The sequence below is a fragment of the Protopterus annectens genome, chromosome 11.part0 (genome assembly GCF_019279795.1).
Source record: "Protopterus annectens isolate FY-2018-M chromosome 11.part0, PAN1.0, whole genome shotgun sequence".
NCBI lineage: Eukaryota > Metazoa > Chordata > Ceratodontiformes > Protopteridae > Protopterus > Protopterus annectens.
Genome location: NC_056745.1, coordinates 77,892,915 through 77,908,207, shown reverse-complemented (window position 1 = coordinate 77,908,207; position 15,293 = coordinate 77,892,915).

Sequence of the window (15,293 nt, the reverse complement as noted above, 5' to 3'; positions counted from 1 at the left end):
TAGCAGTAATACCCTGTCACATTACAGGAACATGCCCACACTCACGGGGTCAACAACACTATAACGCACACCCCATAGTGTTGAGGTGAGGACCCCTGCCTATGTGGTCATCACCCTCACAGTACTGTGCACCCACACGACGTGACACAGAGAAAGAACATGTACAGGTAGCCAGTACGGCTGAGACCGATGGCATCAACAGGGTAGTAGACTGCATCACCATGAGGGGTTAGGGATCCTGTGTGTTCTGTATGGTAGCATACACCCTCACTCCATGCACCAGACAGCCATACATACATACACACACACACACACACACACACACACACACACACACACACACACACACACACACACTGTGGAGACCACAAATGTCATTCACATATGGATAGCTGATATGTGTGTGATACACACACCACCCCTGCCTACGTCATGCTTTCCACACTGCAGTATGTACAGATCTCTACAACAGTGTACAGGCTGTGTAACAATTGGGATGTATTTCCTACCATATGTGGCATATATGGTCACACAAGCAAACACCCATGGCAGTACTGTGAATGATACACCTGCTAAATGATGATACGTCTGACAGACATGCAGCAGTATTGGCCGCATTATGTGTACCAACGCTACGTCCAGCAATTGTGCTGCTATATGCACATGGGAGGATGTAAGTGTTACAGGTGTCAAGTGACTTACAGTCAGTAACACCTGACCGCTGTGTAGGTTTTATGTCTTCACCATCAAGTAACAGTAACATAGCATACTGTTTGCACATGTAATGGTAGGATGGCGTGTGACACACCTGTGAGCCATCCCCGGCAAACATCCATCTGCACAGGTGGATCACCACTTTATGTACACACATCCATCCATACCTGATGTACATCCTACCGTACTGTCAGTATGTCACCATATACAGGTGTCAATGATGGGGCTGCATTGCAACTGCATGTTGTAGTTGGGCACAGATGAGTTACATACATCAGCTACTGCACATGCATGGTAGCTGCATGCACACTACAAATTGTACATGTGTGTTGGTCCTACATGCCTGTCATGTAGCCATGTTTGTATGCATTGCAATTGGTGGACATGTGTGATGACATACATAACACATGGACTGTTGTATGATATGATGGGTGTCATGGGTAACTAGTACAGAGGGAATGTGTCCTCGGTCAACATTGCTACCTCATGTACTGTTAGCATTCAACAGCCATGGACCCACCTTCCATTTGCATGCGTGTGATTGCTGTAGCCACTTGTCTGCACGGAGGACAGCAAAAGCTATGCTATGTACATATGTGTTGTGTGTGTGGTCCATGCACATATCCACTGCGATTACATGTATGTCATATCCAAACATGTGTGTTCTTTGGTGTACAGCGACAGTCATCTGTCACAGCTGTGTAAGACCCAGGGCCCCTGGTATGTGTAGAGCCGACCTGGTTATGTACAGTGGTATCATTGCAATGCATAACACATGATGGAACCCTGTCAGTACATGTGTAGTCTGCACAGTTGCTGTAGACCTATGTACAGTCCACTGGTCATGAGTCACACGGTGTTGTGGTAATGTATGGCTGTGTATTGCTGGTCCAACGACATGGTGATGTCTGAGGGCTACATTGTAGACTGCGGTGTGTACCTCTGTGATCTGCACCTGAGACATCTGTGATGGCTCCTGAGTGTGTACTGGTCAGTACATGTGAGTGGCCTTCATGTACGTGGGGACAGTAACACCATACTGTGCCCTTCCATGTTTAGAATCCATGTGCATGCAAGATGGCCCTTTGCAACTGCTAAGTGTGTGAGCATGCCCAGTATGCCATTGTGTAGATGGACACACAGTACATTCCAAACTGCGCCCTTCCATGTTTAGAATCCGTGTGCATGCAAGACGGCCCTTTGCAACTAAGTGTGTGAGCATGCCCAGTACGCCGTTGTGTAGATGGACACACAGTACATTCCAAACTGTGCCCTTCCATGTTTAGAATCTGTGTGCATGCAAGACGGCCCTTTGCAACTGCTAAGTGTGTGAGCATGCCCAGTATGCCATTGTGTAGATGGACACACAGTACATTCCAAACTGCACCCTTCCATGTTTAGAATCCATGTGCATGCAAGATGGCCCTTTGCAACTGCTAAGTGTGTGAGCATGCCCAGTACGCCATTGTGTAGATGGACACACAGTACATTCCAAATGGACATGTGATACTAAGCGTGTGGGCATGCCCAGTGACACCTTGTGTCAGTGATGTGCCTCTGTGTATGGGCATGGCCATTGACATCCTGTATAGCGATGGTGGTCATCCAGGCAACAGATGTCCATTTTCAACGTCACGATGGATGCCTACATTGAACACACTGGTTGACTGTCTTGAAGGGTGTACTGTCTGTGGCGCATCCCGTATCTATGTAGTGTTGTTGTAGTGCTCCGTAGATATTTAGTTGCCCCGATCACACCACTGCCGTGTGTTTGTCTACGTCTACCTTGGGACAGTAATATGCTTTCAGACTGCTCACTCTCTATACAGTCCCTATCGGCGTCCTTGCCTTTGCGGATGATGTCATCCACCTAGAAGTATGCCTCTGGGAGTGCTGTGTTCAGTAATCTCGGTAGCGCATTCTGTAACTGCGTAATGCTGTAGTGTGATAAGGTAGTTAGGTGTATGTTTGACTCCCAGCCCTGCCAAGTGTGTGCCTGTGTGTGTGTGTGTGTGTGTGTGTTTCCAGCTGCCTGGGGACACAGTAATGCTTTTAGATGCCTCACACCACATACATTCCCTATCGGCGTCTTTGCCTTTGTGGATGATGTCATCCACCTAGAAGTATGCCTCTGGGAGTGCTGTGTTCAGTAATCTCGGTAGCGCATTCTGTAACTGCATAATGCTGTAGTGTGATAAGGTAGTTAGGTGTATGTTCGACTCCCAGCCCTGCCAAGTGTGTGTGTGTGTGTGTGTGTGTGTGTGTGTGTGTGTGTGTGTGTGTGTTTCCAGCTGCCTGGGGACAGAGTAATGCTTTTAGATGGCTCACACCACATACATTCCCTATCGGCGTCTTTGCCTTTGCGGATGATGTCATCCACCTAGAAGTATGCCTGTGGGAGTGCGGTGATGCCGGAACTCGGTAGCACGTTCTGTTACTGCATAATGCTGTAGTGTGGTAGACTAGACAGGTAGATGCTCGATTCCAGGGCATGGCAGGTGTGTGTTTGGCAGTTATAGCATATGTGTTGGTATCTGTGGGTGGCTAGCTGCAGGATGTGTCCAGTTTGTTTTGTTGCTGACCTATTTAGTGTCCACAGCCCGCATATTCTGCCAAGACACTGGGTTGTCAACACATACAGTCACCAATAGGTCTGGTGAGTAACTGTCAGCAGCCCTACTCTTACCCTTGCTACGGTCTGACCCATGTGATGCAACATAACACACGTGCCTTGATATTAACAACACTACATGATGCAGGTGGCACATGTAGTTTCCTTTCCATTCCTGTCTAATGCATTGCTGTCATGTGGTTCGCTGTTGTGATATAAATGCCATATCTACATATGTGTGTACATGTATATGTGTGTATGTATATATACATATATATATGTCCATGTATATATGTCTACAAATAATATATGTGATATATGTAGATGTAGAGGTGGACATAGATGTGAACATATGTCTGGGGACATCAGCACTATTGACTATTTGTGCCGGATGATCTGTATGTGATAACCTGGGATCTATGTATATCTGCCATGGCGTGGTGTTAATGCACATCATCTGTGGTGTGCAGGGCCACGGGTTGTAGTCATGTAGACACCGGTTATTTTGTTGCTGGGAAGACCATGGGACATCGAATATGGTGATGGTAAGGCACCTGTTGCCAGTTGTGTGTGGATCTGAGCGACACTGAGCAGTGGTTAATATGTTGGAGGTTCGGTATGGGTCATATAACTATTCATTAGAAGACTATACTATGCAGATGAGGTTGACTATGGTGTATCACATTTATCACCAGGGTGTGCTGCTGGTCCCTGGAGTGTATGTGTGTAGTCAGCCAGGTGCAGGTCTCGCATATAGTTGACAGCATGGGAGGGGGGTCAGGCATACTGTACGTACATTGCAGAACTGTGCCTCGGGACTGCTCCTGCCTTAGCAAACCTAAGCTAGGGGTGTGTCTATACCTGCCTGGTGACATTGGGAGGGATGACAGCAGTGGTGGGGTAGTCAGGGTGTACAGGCTGCACAAACAGGTGTTGATCAGCACAATCAGCTGATGACATGGCCAGCCCGCACATGAACAGTACATTAATGCGAGCAAGCAGCATACACACATGTTTCATCCACACTCTACACCACCGGTGTATACCTGCAGGGACATTTCATGACACAGTCCAACCAAATGACACGGGCTGCAGCAGGCAACATATACCAACATGTGCAGGAGGCTGGGGCAGTGCGGATGTGTATGCTGCCGAACAACCCTTACTGGGGTGACATAAGACTTTATAGACCGAGGGTGACTTACCAGGGTCTACATGGGCTGGGGATGTTGGAGCACTATGGGGTGGACAGAGACCTCCTACAGCAGCTTGTTGACCTGTGCCTAACACATCAAACAGGCCGAGGGAACGCATCACAGTGGATACCATGGGATGTGTTGGCCTAGGTGTACTAGCCACAGGTACCTCACACAGCACAACTGGGGATATCATGGGTATCTCACAGGCATCTGCATCCAGAGTATTGCACCAGTTCACAGATGCCATGTCAACACATGCTAGTGAGCACGTACAGGTCCTCCACACACGTGATTAGTGGACCAGCAATATGAATCTGTTCAACCACATGGATGAGTACCCTGGGGTACTGGGTGCTATAGCCTGCACATGTAGCACCACCCAGGGAGCAGGGTAGGGCCTACAGTCAGTGCAGGGGCATACCCTCCAACAGCTAGGCCCTATGCGATGGCCAGGGCATGAGATTGAATGTGTGTGCTGTCTGCCCTGGAAGCTGTGATGTGTCCGATATATGGCATCTGACACAGCTGTAGCACACCAATGCCTATGTGGACATCCCCTACAGTCTCCTAGTGGGGGATGCTAGGTAAACACTGGTGTAGTGGCTTATAACACCCATCAGCAATGCACACACACCTGAACACTCACACCATACTGAGGCGGATGCACAGGCAAGACATATACATGTGCATGTGTTTGGGATGCTCGGTTCACAGTTCTGGTATCCGGACACATCTGTTGGGGCTCTGCAGTATTCACAAGCTACATGCATACATGTTGTTATGTTATTTGCTATGCTACACAATGTTATCCTGCAGTAACAGTTGCAGCAGGAACAGCATGGGGCAGGGCCACACAGCCCAACACCACTGCCAAGGCCTGTACAGGCACAGTGTGACTTGGTGAAGGAACTACCTGAGTAGGGCAAAGTCGGCGACAGCCCGTGCACAGTATGACCTGCCCTTGGCAAAGAGGCAACACAAGGCATATGCACTGACACAGTAGGTACCCACGGATTTCCCCTCTGACCAGCACACAGTACAATGGATGCCAAACATGACAGTACCTGTGCTCGGCCATGTATGGGAGGTGCACTGTGTGCATCCGACATAGGCAGCACTCCAGCACCGTCCTCCAGTCTGTAACACAACCAGGGTATGTCTATTGACCTAACAAGTGGCAGTTGTATTAGAATGTGTACTTACCCATTGCTCTGGTATGTATGTGAGCATACAAGTGACTGTGGTGGCCAAATGTTAGGGCAGCAGACAGTACACATCCATAGTGGCACCATGACCTCTGTAGCACATACGGGGTCACAATGGTAGGCTGTAGTACACAGGGTGTCCTAACCCACTGCAGATTATGGGCTGACCATCATGTGTGTCCGTACAGCCCACACACGTTCCATGCAGCTGGACAGATGTGGACCAATACAGACAAATGATATACGATGGCCTATGGATATGCCCAATGACTGACCCCAACCCCTATGACACACACAGATGACAGCAGGCCAGGCTGTTTGATGTAGGATGTGTAATAGGACGTCCAACACCACTGTGCTGGTAATTAATGCTGGGAACTGACATACCCTGGTATCCCTCCAACCAGCAATTTAGGTAGGTCCACACACTGACATGGAGTACCCGGCAGACCAGTACAGTAGCGGCAGATGTGTACAACTGTTGGCTGTGCCCCATCACACCTACACATGTGAGAGTCATGTGCACCACCCACGGTGCTGTGTAGGACTGTGGTTGTGGTTGCATGTCCCCCCACGCTATACAGACATGTAGCAACTGTCAATGCCACATGACCATTAGCTACCCTGCAGACACAGCATGTCACCTGTCTGTGTAGAACGGAGGGGTCAGCAACACAGTACTAACTATCTGGACATGTGACACATGCAATACAGTTGACCATACTTTGCATGCTCACACACATGATGGTATTGTCAGTCTACAACATGCGTAACAGTCATACTGGGCATGCTCACACACTGAAACACAGGATGGCCAGGCATGCACACACCAGTGGTCCGGACATATCTGCCAGTACATTGCTATACTGTTGGATGTCTGCACTGTATGGTGTTTGCGGTCTATTGTCTGTACATATGCCATGGTCTATTGTTAATTCACATGAGCTATGTGTGCAGGGTACTTCTACCATCACGTGTATAGGGCGGTTCTTTGTTTGCGGACAGGCCGACGCCTTTGGATACAAACCGGGTAAGGCACAGTCCAGCAGGTGGGAGCTGTTGTGCATGGGTTTGCACAGTGTTAAGCACTGCTGACCTCTGGTCACAGCACCTTATACACGTTTACACTCCACATTTCTTTGACAGGGCACTACTGGCATACTGGTAGACAAACACGCTTACAGCCGCTCGCTCTCCGACATTTCCGCTTACATTTGTCACTCACGCTGGGTGTGTGCGATCCCTTGTGATGCGTATTACATCAGACTACATGACTACAGTATCGGGTATGTGTAACCATTTTGCGACGGCAGCCGTTCGACTGTACGGACTCGGCGGCCTGTCCAGTGACGTAATCATATTATATGCATGTTCCTCATACGATCTGCTCCCATCTGCCTGATACATGGGAACCGATACTCTGCAATGCTGACATGTGACTTGAGTTTGTTAACGCAGCTGTCTGCCGAGTCATGCTACCGCATACCAACTGCACGTTGACCACCTTTCAGATTGCACGACGGGAGACTGTAGGAGTGACACCTTTCCCACTTTGCATGGGACAGTCCCTCATCACACATCACATGTGACAATACCAGAACTCTCCACCAATCGGGGACACATTTCTGCAGAATCAGGGACAGGTCATGAAAAACAGGGACACTTTTACAAAAGTAGTGCTATTAACTTGACACATTGACAGAATCAGAGCATATGACATAATACACATATTCTGAAGTAACAGTTGTTTATAACTCTTACTTATTGTCATTAGTCAGTAAGTGTAATTCACCACCTTTCCTTCAACAGCCACTACATTTAGGAGGGATTAAGAAGGACACAGTTAGACTTTCAGTCAAACTCAGGGACGTACCTGACATTCAGGGACAGTTGAGTGGTATGGACAATACTCTAGCCATTGCAACTGTCCTGATTAGGGGCCTTCTCATGTTGTAGGTGTCTGTACTGGTTGCTTGTTACAGGTCTTGTATACCTGACACGTCGATATGTCATATGTAGTAGCATAAGCAACTATACTGCTGCTAGACTACGCTTTGATTTGCTCCGATATGTATATTTCTGTACTATGCATGGCTGTAAGTATGTTCTGCCCTGGTACATCTGACAGTTCTACAGAGCAGGTTCCACTTTGGCCGTTCAGACTGGTGGCGGCCCTATAGACCCTATATGTAGAGCTATCACATGTGTCGAGGCAACACATACCCACAGCATACCTCTCAACTGTCCCTGATTTTCAGGGCCGTCCCTGATTTTGACTCAAATTTTAACTCTGTCCCTCTTAATCCCTCCTAAAACTAGTGACGTTTGGAAAATAGGTGGTGAATTACACTTCATGAATAATGACAATAATTAAGAGTTACAAACTTCTTTTACTTCAGAAAATGTGTATTAATTCATATGCTCTGATTCTGTCAATGTTTCCAGTTAATAGCTCTAATATTTTAAATGTGTCCATGATTGTCCTTGTGTTTTCTTGACTTGTCCGTGATTCTGTTGAAATTTGTCCCCAATTGGTTGAGAGGTCTGACCCACAGCCAGTAGTACACGGACGGCCTCCACGGTTTGCATACGTTAAGGTTATTCATGTAGCATTATAATTGATAATACTGTTTCCTATTACATGTAGCTGTTACTGATACAACAAATTGATGTCTGACACCACTACACACACTATATAGCCTCCATTCCCAAACTCACAGGCCCAGACCTCTCAACCAATTGGGGACAAATTTCAACAGAATCAGGGACAAGTCAAGAAAAAAATCAGGGACAATCAGGGACACTTTTAAAATATTAGTGCTATTAACTTGAAACATTGACAGAATCAGAGCATATGAATTAATACACATTTTCTGAAGTAAAAGAAGTTTATAACTCTTAATTATTGTCATTATTTATTAAGTGTAATTCACCACCTTTCCTCCAAAGTCACTAGTTTTAGGAGGGATTAAGATGGGTAGAGTTAAAATTTGAGTCAAAATCAGGGACAAAATCAGGGACAGTATGCACAGGCCATGTGCCATAACTGTCGTTTTGCAAGACACAACTGCCCAGACGGGTGTGTCCCTCGCAGGCGTGCAGGTGTTTAACCTCTTCTATTATGCTATCATCTACCTGAGGTGGTCAGCAACTTATGCACTTTCCGTCAGTAGCAGAACTCACATACCAATGGGTGTGACTGAACACCGTATCAGGAACAATGCATAACACCCTGCGGGACACATTTAGATGATTGGTTCTATTAACCAGACACATTCACAGTCACAGAACATATGTATTCATTCACGTTTGTCGAGGTACATGCCGCTTATGACTCATACATGTTGTCATCTGTCATTACCTGTATTCCGCCACCTGTTCACCTAATATCAGTAGTTCTGGCAGTGTTTAGTTGGACTTTGTTACATTCTGATACATAACTATGGACGCCCATGCTAATCGGGTACACGGCACTGTGTAGGTCTCTATGTATTCCCCGACAGTTTACAAACTATCCGATAGATGTGCTCTTCAGGTTTGGGAGGTGTAGGCGTATGCTATGCCCACATAGGAATATTAATGACTTCCACTGGGCGGGCCTACTACATCTCTGCCAACCAGCACCTGCACACCTAAGCCCATTAATGCATACCCATGGTCCACCTACCTGGCACCCCTTTACAGCAGTCATGACAAATACTTACTGTGAGCGCAGCTGGGGTATGAGCACACCCCTACACATTGCCCACTCTCCCCATCTCGGGACACATGTCGTACGTTTTGTCAACCCATGTATTATCACACTTGCACAACCTACTGTTCCATGTACACCTACATCCTGCTCATATCAGTGTCAGTAGATTCTTTTATAACCTGAATTTTTGGGGTCCCGCAAGGGACACCGTTATCCATGTTTAAAGTGTAGACCTTGCAGAACTCTCCCACTGGTCCTTTCCTACCGGTGTTTTGGACAGCGGCAGTGTATTGATCTGTATTGCCTGTCTGTATGTCTGTCCAGCCTAGCTGGGTGATGTGGGGGGTACAACGTTTCTTTATTGGACCTCCCAGTCACAAATGCCCGGGCTGTAAATATGTTACCCCTAATTGCTGTGAAGTAACCTATTTATGTGAATGTGTATATCTACACTGACATATAGTTTGTTTTGTGTGTATGTGTATATATCACTACCTGTTGTTTGTGTATATATATATATATATATCTATATATATCCGTAGTATATCCTTGTGTGTGTATATATATATATCTATATATATATATATATATATATATATATATATATATATATATATATATATATATATATATATATATCCGTATGGATATATATGTGTATGTAAATTAATATAGCTATGTGTATATATACGTTTTTATCTATATATACATCTGTGTGTCCGTTAACCTATACATTTCCCGGACATGGACACTTACACATGCGTATTGGTTTTATCCCTGCTTCAACAGCATACTATTGCCTTAGTCATTCTGACACCGACACTTCACTCCGGTGAACTTGTGCTCAGTATATTGCACGTTATGCAGCGGACAGATGTCGCAAGTTTTTCATGTCTGGGGTGCTGCTAACTGGGTTGTGATAGTGTCACTCGACCTATTCCTCATATGCACAGCCTATTCCTGCTACTGTGTTTGTTTCTGTACACATTCATATTATTACTGTTGATAGGATGTGTGTTTGTGTTACTGTGACTGTACATCGACAAATTGTTGTCTTCATGTAGTTGTGTCTTTCTGCTTTTCCCGGTTTGGGGGTGTCACAGCAGAATTCCGTTCCGCTCATGGATGGCGTATAGGTTTTACGTGCCGGGCTGCCAGACCTGATGCACAACGTCCGACAACGATACGCCCATTCACGCATGTCTCCACGCAAATGACGCTCTATCTGGGAATCGCAACTACGTACTAGCTGACCTCCACGGGCCGCTCCATTGCACCCGGCGCAACATACCCTATCACTCCTGTGTCCATACTCGCATATCCATGGTTTCTCCTGCACACCTGTGTTGAGTTTCCCCATATAACAGCCATTATACACCTGATATCGCAGCCATGACACACCTTTACACATTGCCCTCTCATGAGCGTTGGGGCCCTACACACATTTTGTACCACCTCGTGTATTCACAGGCTCACCATCCATTCATATTTGCACATACGTGCCTTTCCTGGTGTTATGGATTACGAACGATTTGCGGGTTACAAGTGTAGGTGGTCGCAACATGTCCTACATTCTGTCTGTTTACAATGTTGACGTAGCACTTCGATGATGTTATGGCCACTGGTATAGCCCTGCCTCTGGTGTGGAGAGCGGTGCTCTACCCACACTTGTGCAGCTTTATGTGACATACGCTGCGAGCACTTCATAATTCCTAACTTGCTCTGGATTCCCTTCACAACCCTTAGGTTTGCTTTCATCTTTCAGCATTCCTAACATATATATATATATATATATATATATATATATATATATATATATATATATATATATATATATATATGTGTATATATAGATAGATATGTAGCTATATAATTGCATATTTCTGTTATGTCTGTGGATATTTATCTATACACACATCTATCTAACTATATATATATGAAAGTTACAGCTGTAGAAGACAACATACATTTGCTATGCTAATAGCTGCGTACACCCACGCAGGCCCACTTGCATCTACTTATTCTGAGTTACATATGTTTACAGGCATTCTTTAGGATTACATGTGCCTTATTCCTTATGACAGTACCACTTTGATGGAATCCGGTTAACGGACCCATGCGAACGCAGTCACCTTTACATGTATAAATGTTGGCTTTACAGCACAGAGGCATTCATTACACAATTAATATGTGCTATAGTCGTACTTGCACCGGGAATGCCTTTACATTGGGCGGATGCTGTAACCACTACACTATTGGTGTTCTGGCTCATTTATATGTATACCCATGGTTCATAGCTACTCTGACATACGCCTCACCACTTCCCTTACACAGCAGGCATCCATTCTCCTGCTGGGAAAACCACAGTACTACAATTAGGACATTCCCTGTTTCCTACTGCTCTGGACCCGTGCTGCAAGTCTACTCACTCCAAGGATATTCATAACTCCTACGCTTATAGTCCTCGCACATACGCATGTTTGATTGTCAGGGTGTTTATGTGCTGGTTCAGGTTTAGGCTCAGCCGACTGGTGACTAGCACTACCCTGGCACTGTTCAAAGATCAGACGTAGCACATGGACAGAGTTAGTCCAGAGTTTAACATTCTACCTGTGTTTATGGACTCAGGTGTTTGGGCACCTCTGACCACATTATTGGGTTGGCGCTACATAATTTAGGGCAGGGAGTGGTTCCACTACATAATGCAGGTTGGGGTGGTGGTTTCCCTTCCCATTTGACTATTTCATTCATTTATACATGCAAATGAATATTATTCTGGACATCTGTTATGAAATCACTACAGGTATGCAATAGTCTTGTCAACAGCTGGGACAGTTGGTTGGTGTACTTCTGTGTACGGACCTCTCTGATACTCAGGGACTCATGTCTACAGTGACAGGGACAAGGCTATGACAACTCAGGGACAATCATGGACACTTCTACCATATTAGTACTATTAACTTGGAACATGTTGACAGATTCGTAATACTATTAATTGTCTGCAGTTAAATGTGTCTATTACTCTTCGTTGTTGTAAGTAGTCATTCTCATTCAACACCTTTCTCCCAAAGGGCACTGGCTTTGTGAGTTTTTAAGGGTCTGGCCAGTTATTGTGGGAATGCTCTGACCATTGATATCGTTGACATTGTCATATGTATGGGTTGTGCTGTATTCCAGTGACTAGGGTTGGCACCTTTTCGAATGGCCAAGATGGGACATTTTTGGAACACACCAGGTTTTACAAGCCGACACATACCCATGGTCAGTACAACGGATAGAACTTTACTTATTTGCCTACATAAAAGCCTATTGTTGTAGCAGTTTATTTGCTTATTCTGTTTCTTGTAACATTTAGGTATTGTAGATACTGCAATAATTATTTTCTGCTACTATTACATAACATATGGGACATAATTATGTCCTACAATCCCAGGACATTTGCCATTTGAAATGTCTTTTGTCAGGACACAACTGTCCAACGATGGACTGTCCCTCGCAAAGCGGGACAGATGAGAACCCTACTGTGGACACCAGATTGTTTGGGCCAACACATAGCCACAGTCACTGCAGGTTTAGAACAGTCATTTGTTTCCTAGCTGTAAGCCTTATACCTTTGGCACTTTTGTTGTTTGCCTGTTTCTTGTATGAATTACATTTATTCTATCCTGACGTGACCGCTTTAGGCAACTGTTACATGCAGTATGGTGCATAGTTATTTCCTACGGTCACAAGACATTTGGCATTGTACCATTGTTGGTCAGGTCACACCTACACACACATTAATTGTCCCTCACACAGTGGATCAGGGGTATCCTGTTTACGTCAGTGCCTTCATCACCCTTATACCATGTGCCACTATGCAAATGTGTGCAATATATTCTCTTGCTTATTCGTGTCGGGACACGTGCGTCACGGGCAGGTGTTTGATCCTGGGTAGTAGGCTATGCATGACCATTTAGGGCTGGACAGTGTCATGCACCTCTAATGCATATTCCAACTTGTGTCCAGATATCTACAGGACTGGACTTTGTGTCTTCCATTCTAATGTTTACACAGGTTACGTATCCCATGAGGGATATCCCAAAAATTGGACAAGACCAAAACAAGACAAACACTGACCATTTTTCTGGCGTTATGAAAATATGCTGGGGGTTTTACATGCAAGGGATACATAGTGTGCAATCCTGCAACTGCCTAGGGTGACACTACCTACTACATATGCGTAGTGGTCACTATGTGTAGCTGTGGCTGCACCAAACCAGTAGGCCAAGTATGGCTGGATTTGGTGGACGTTCAGGTAAGGGAGCGGGTTGTGTGATGTGGAGGGGATGCTGGGTAGTCCATTATGCATCCAGGTGTGTTGCATTTGTTATGGCCAGTTCCATCAGGACCAATCTGTGGGTATGTGCCGGTGACATGTCTATACATTTGTATCGCACATTTCAATATTCATATGTTTGTGGGATTGTGTTCTACAGTATGGCCTGTCTGGTTGTATTGCAGCTGTTTAGACATGTGTTTGTGTTTCTTTCAGCTTCACCCACTGTTCCCTCATACACCTCCGTTTCACCTATTCTGCATATGACACAGTATCGCCTTGGAGGATTGTACCATTACCCATCCCCCCACACACACATATTCCTCACAGCCCATACATCACTGCTTTGGTTGTTGGCCCATGACACGGCCAGAGTAACACATTGAATACCCTACATATGTCAGGTACCTGTATGGTTGTGTGGACTACCCTGCCATGTTTGCTTTCCACATGCTATACCTCACACACATAGGTACACGCCCATACTTAACTTTCATTACATGGTTGGTATACCCAGGTACCACCTGTTCAACTGTGACACATCCTGACAGGTTCGGCTTGTACCGCTGATTTGCGGATTTTGGCAGACTATTCTACTCATTGGTAGGATGCCACCTTTTCCTATGTCCAGGATGGGATATATTCCATATGCATATCCAACTGTACTGGACAGCACGTCCCCACAGTCGACGGTACAGATAATACTGTTCCTTTCAGCCTACATGTTTCCTTATTGTTGTAGCTGTTTATATGCTCCTTCTGTTTTGTTTACATGCTTATTCTATTTCCTATCACATTTGGTATGTGAAATACGGACATACCTTTTGTATGTGACTATTACATGCCTTGTGGAATATGATTCGGACATACGGTCGCTAGATATGTACATTTATCGTGTATTTTGTTATGGACACATCTGCCCAACCGTGTACCCTCCCTCACATTATGGGTCAGCTGGTGACCCTAACCATTGGGCTGGACGTACCTACTGGTGGCTCGCTAACATATGATGCATTTCACTTCCACTTGGTATAGCTATCTACACTGCGTTGGACTATGGCCACACGGTCTTCCATGTCATTTGTTTACGGGATAGGGACCCGTTATTCCCTACCATGCATTTGTGTTTGCTTCTTCATTTTGTGTTCGCAGGAACTTTCTTGCATGCTTTGCATATGTTTCAGTATCCACGGACACTGACAGATGTGATTACTATCTTGCAACTTGTTATATGCAAGCATTTTAGGTTGCACATCGACAGCTGGCATTTCCATGCCTCCGTGCGGCACTTCGACATGCCCTATGCACTCGCACTCCTTTCCTGTGCACGTGGCTGTGGCGGCAGCGCGCCTTCATTAATATGCATTTGGCGCTACTGCGCCATCTTCACGCCGCACTGTCAATGCAAGCCTACCGCCGTCCTTGCGCCGAGCTTCATGAATCCCGGGGCAAGTCTTTTGGAATTGGACTCTTAATGTTTATTGCACATTTTAAAGATGTTTCATTTTAGCTTTTGTTACTGAGTACTTTATGGATGTTTCATGACTTCTGA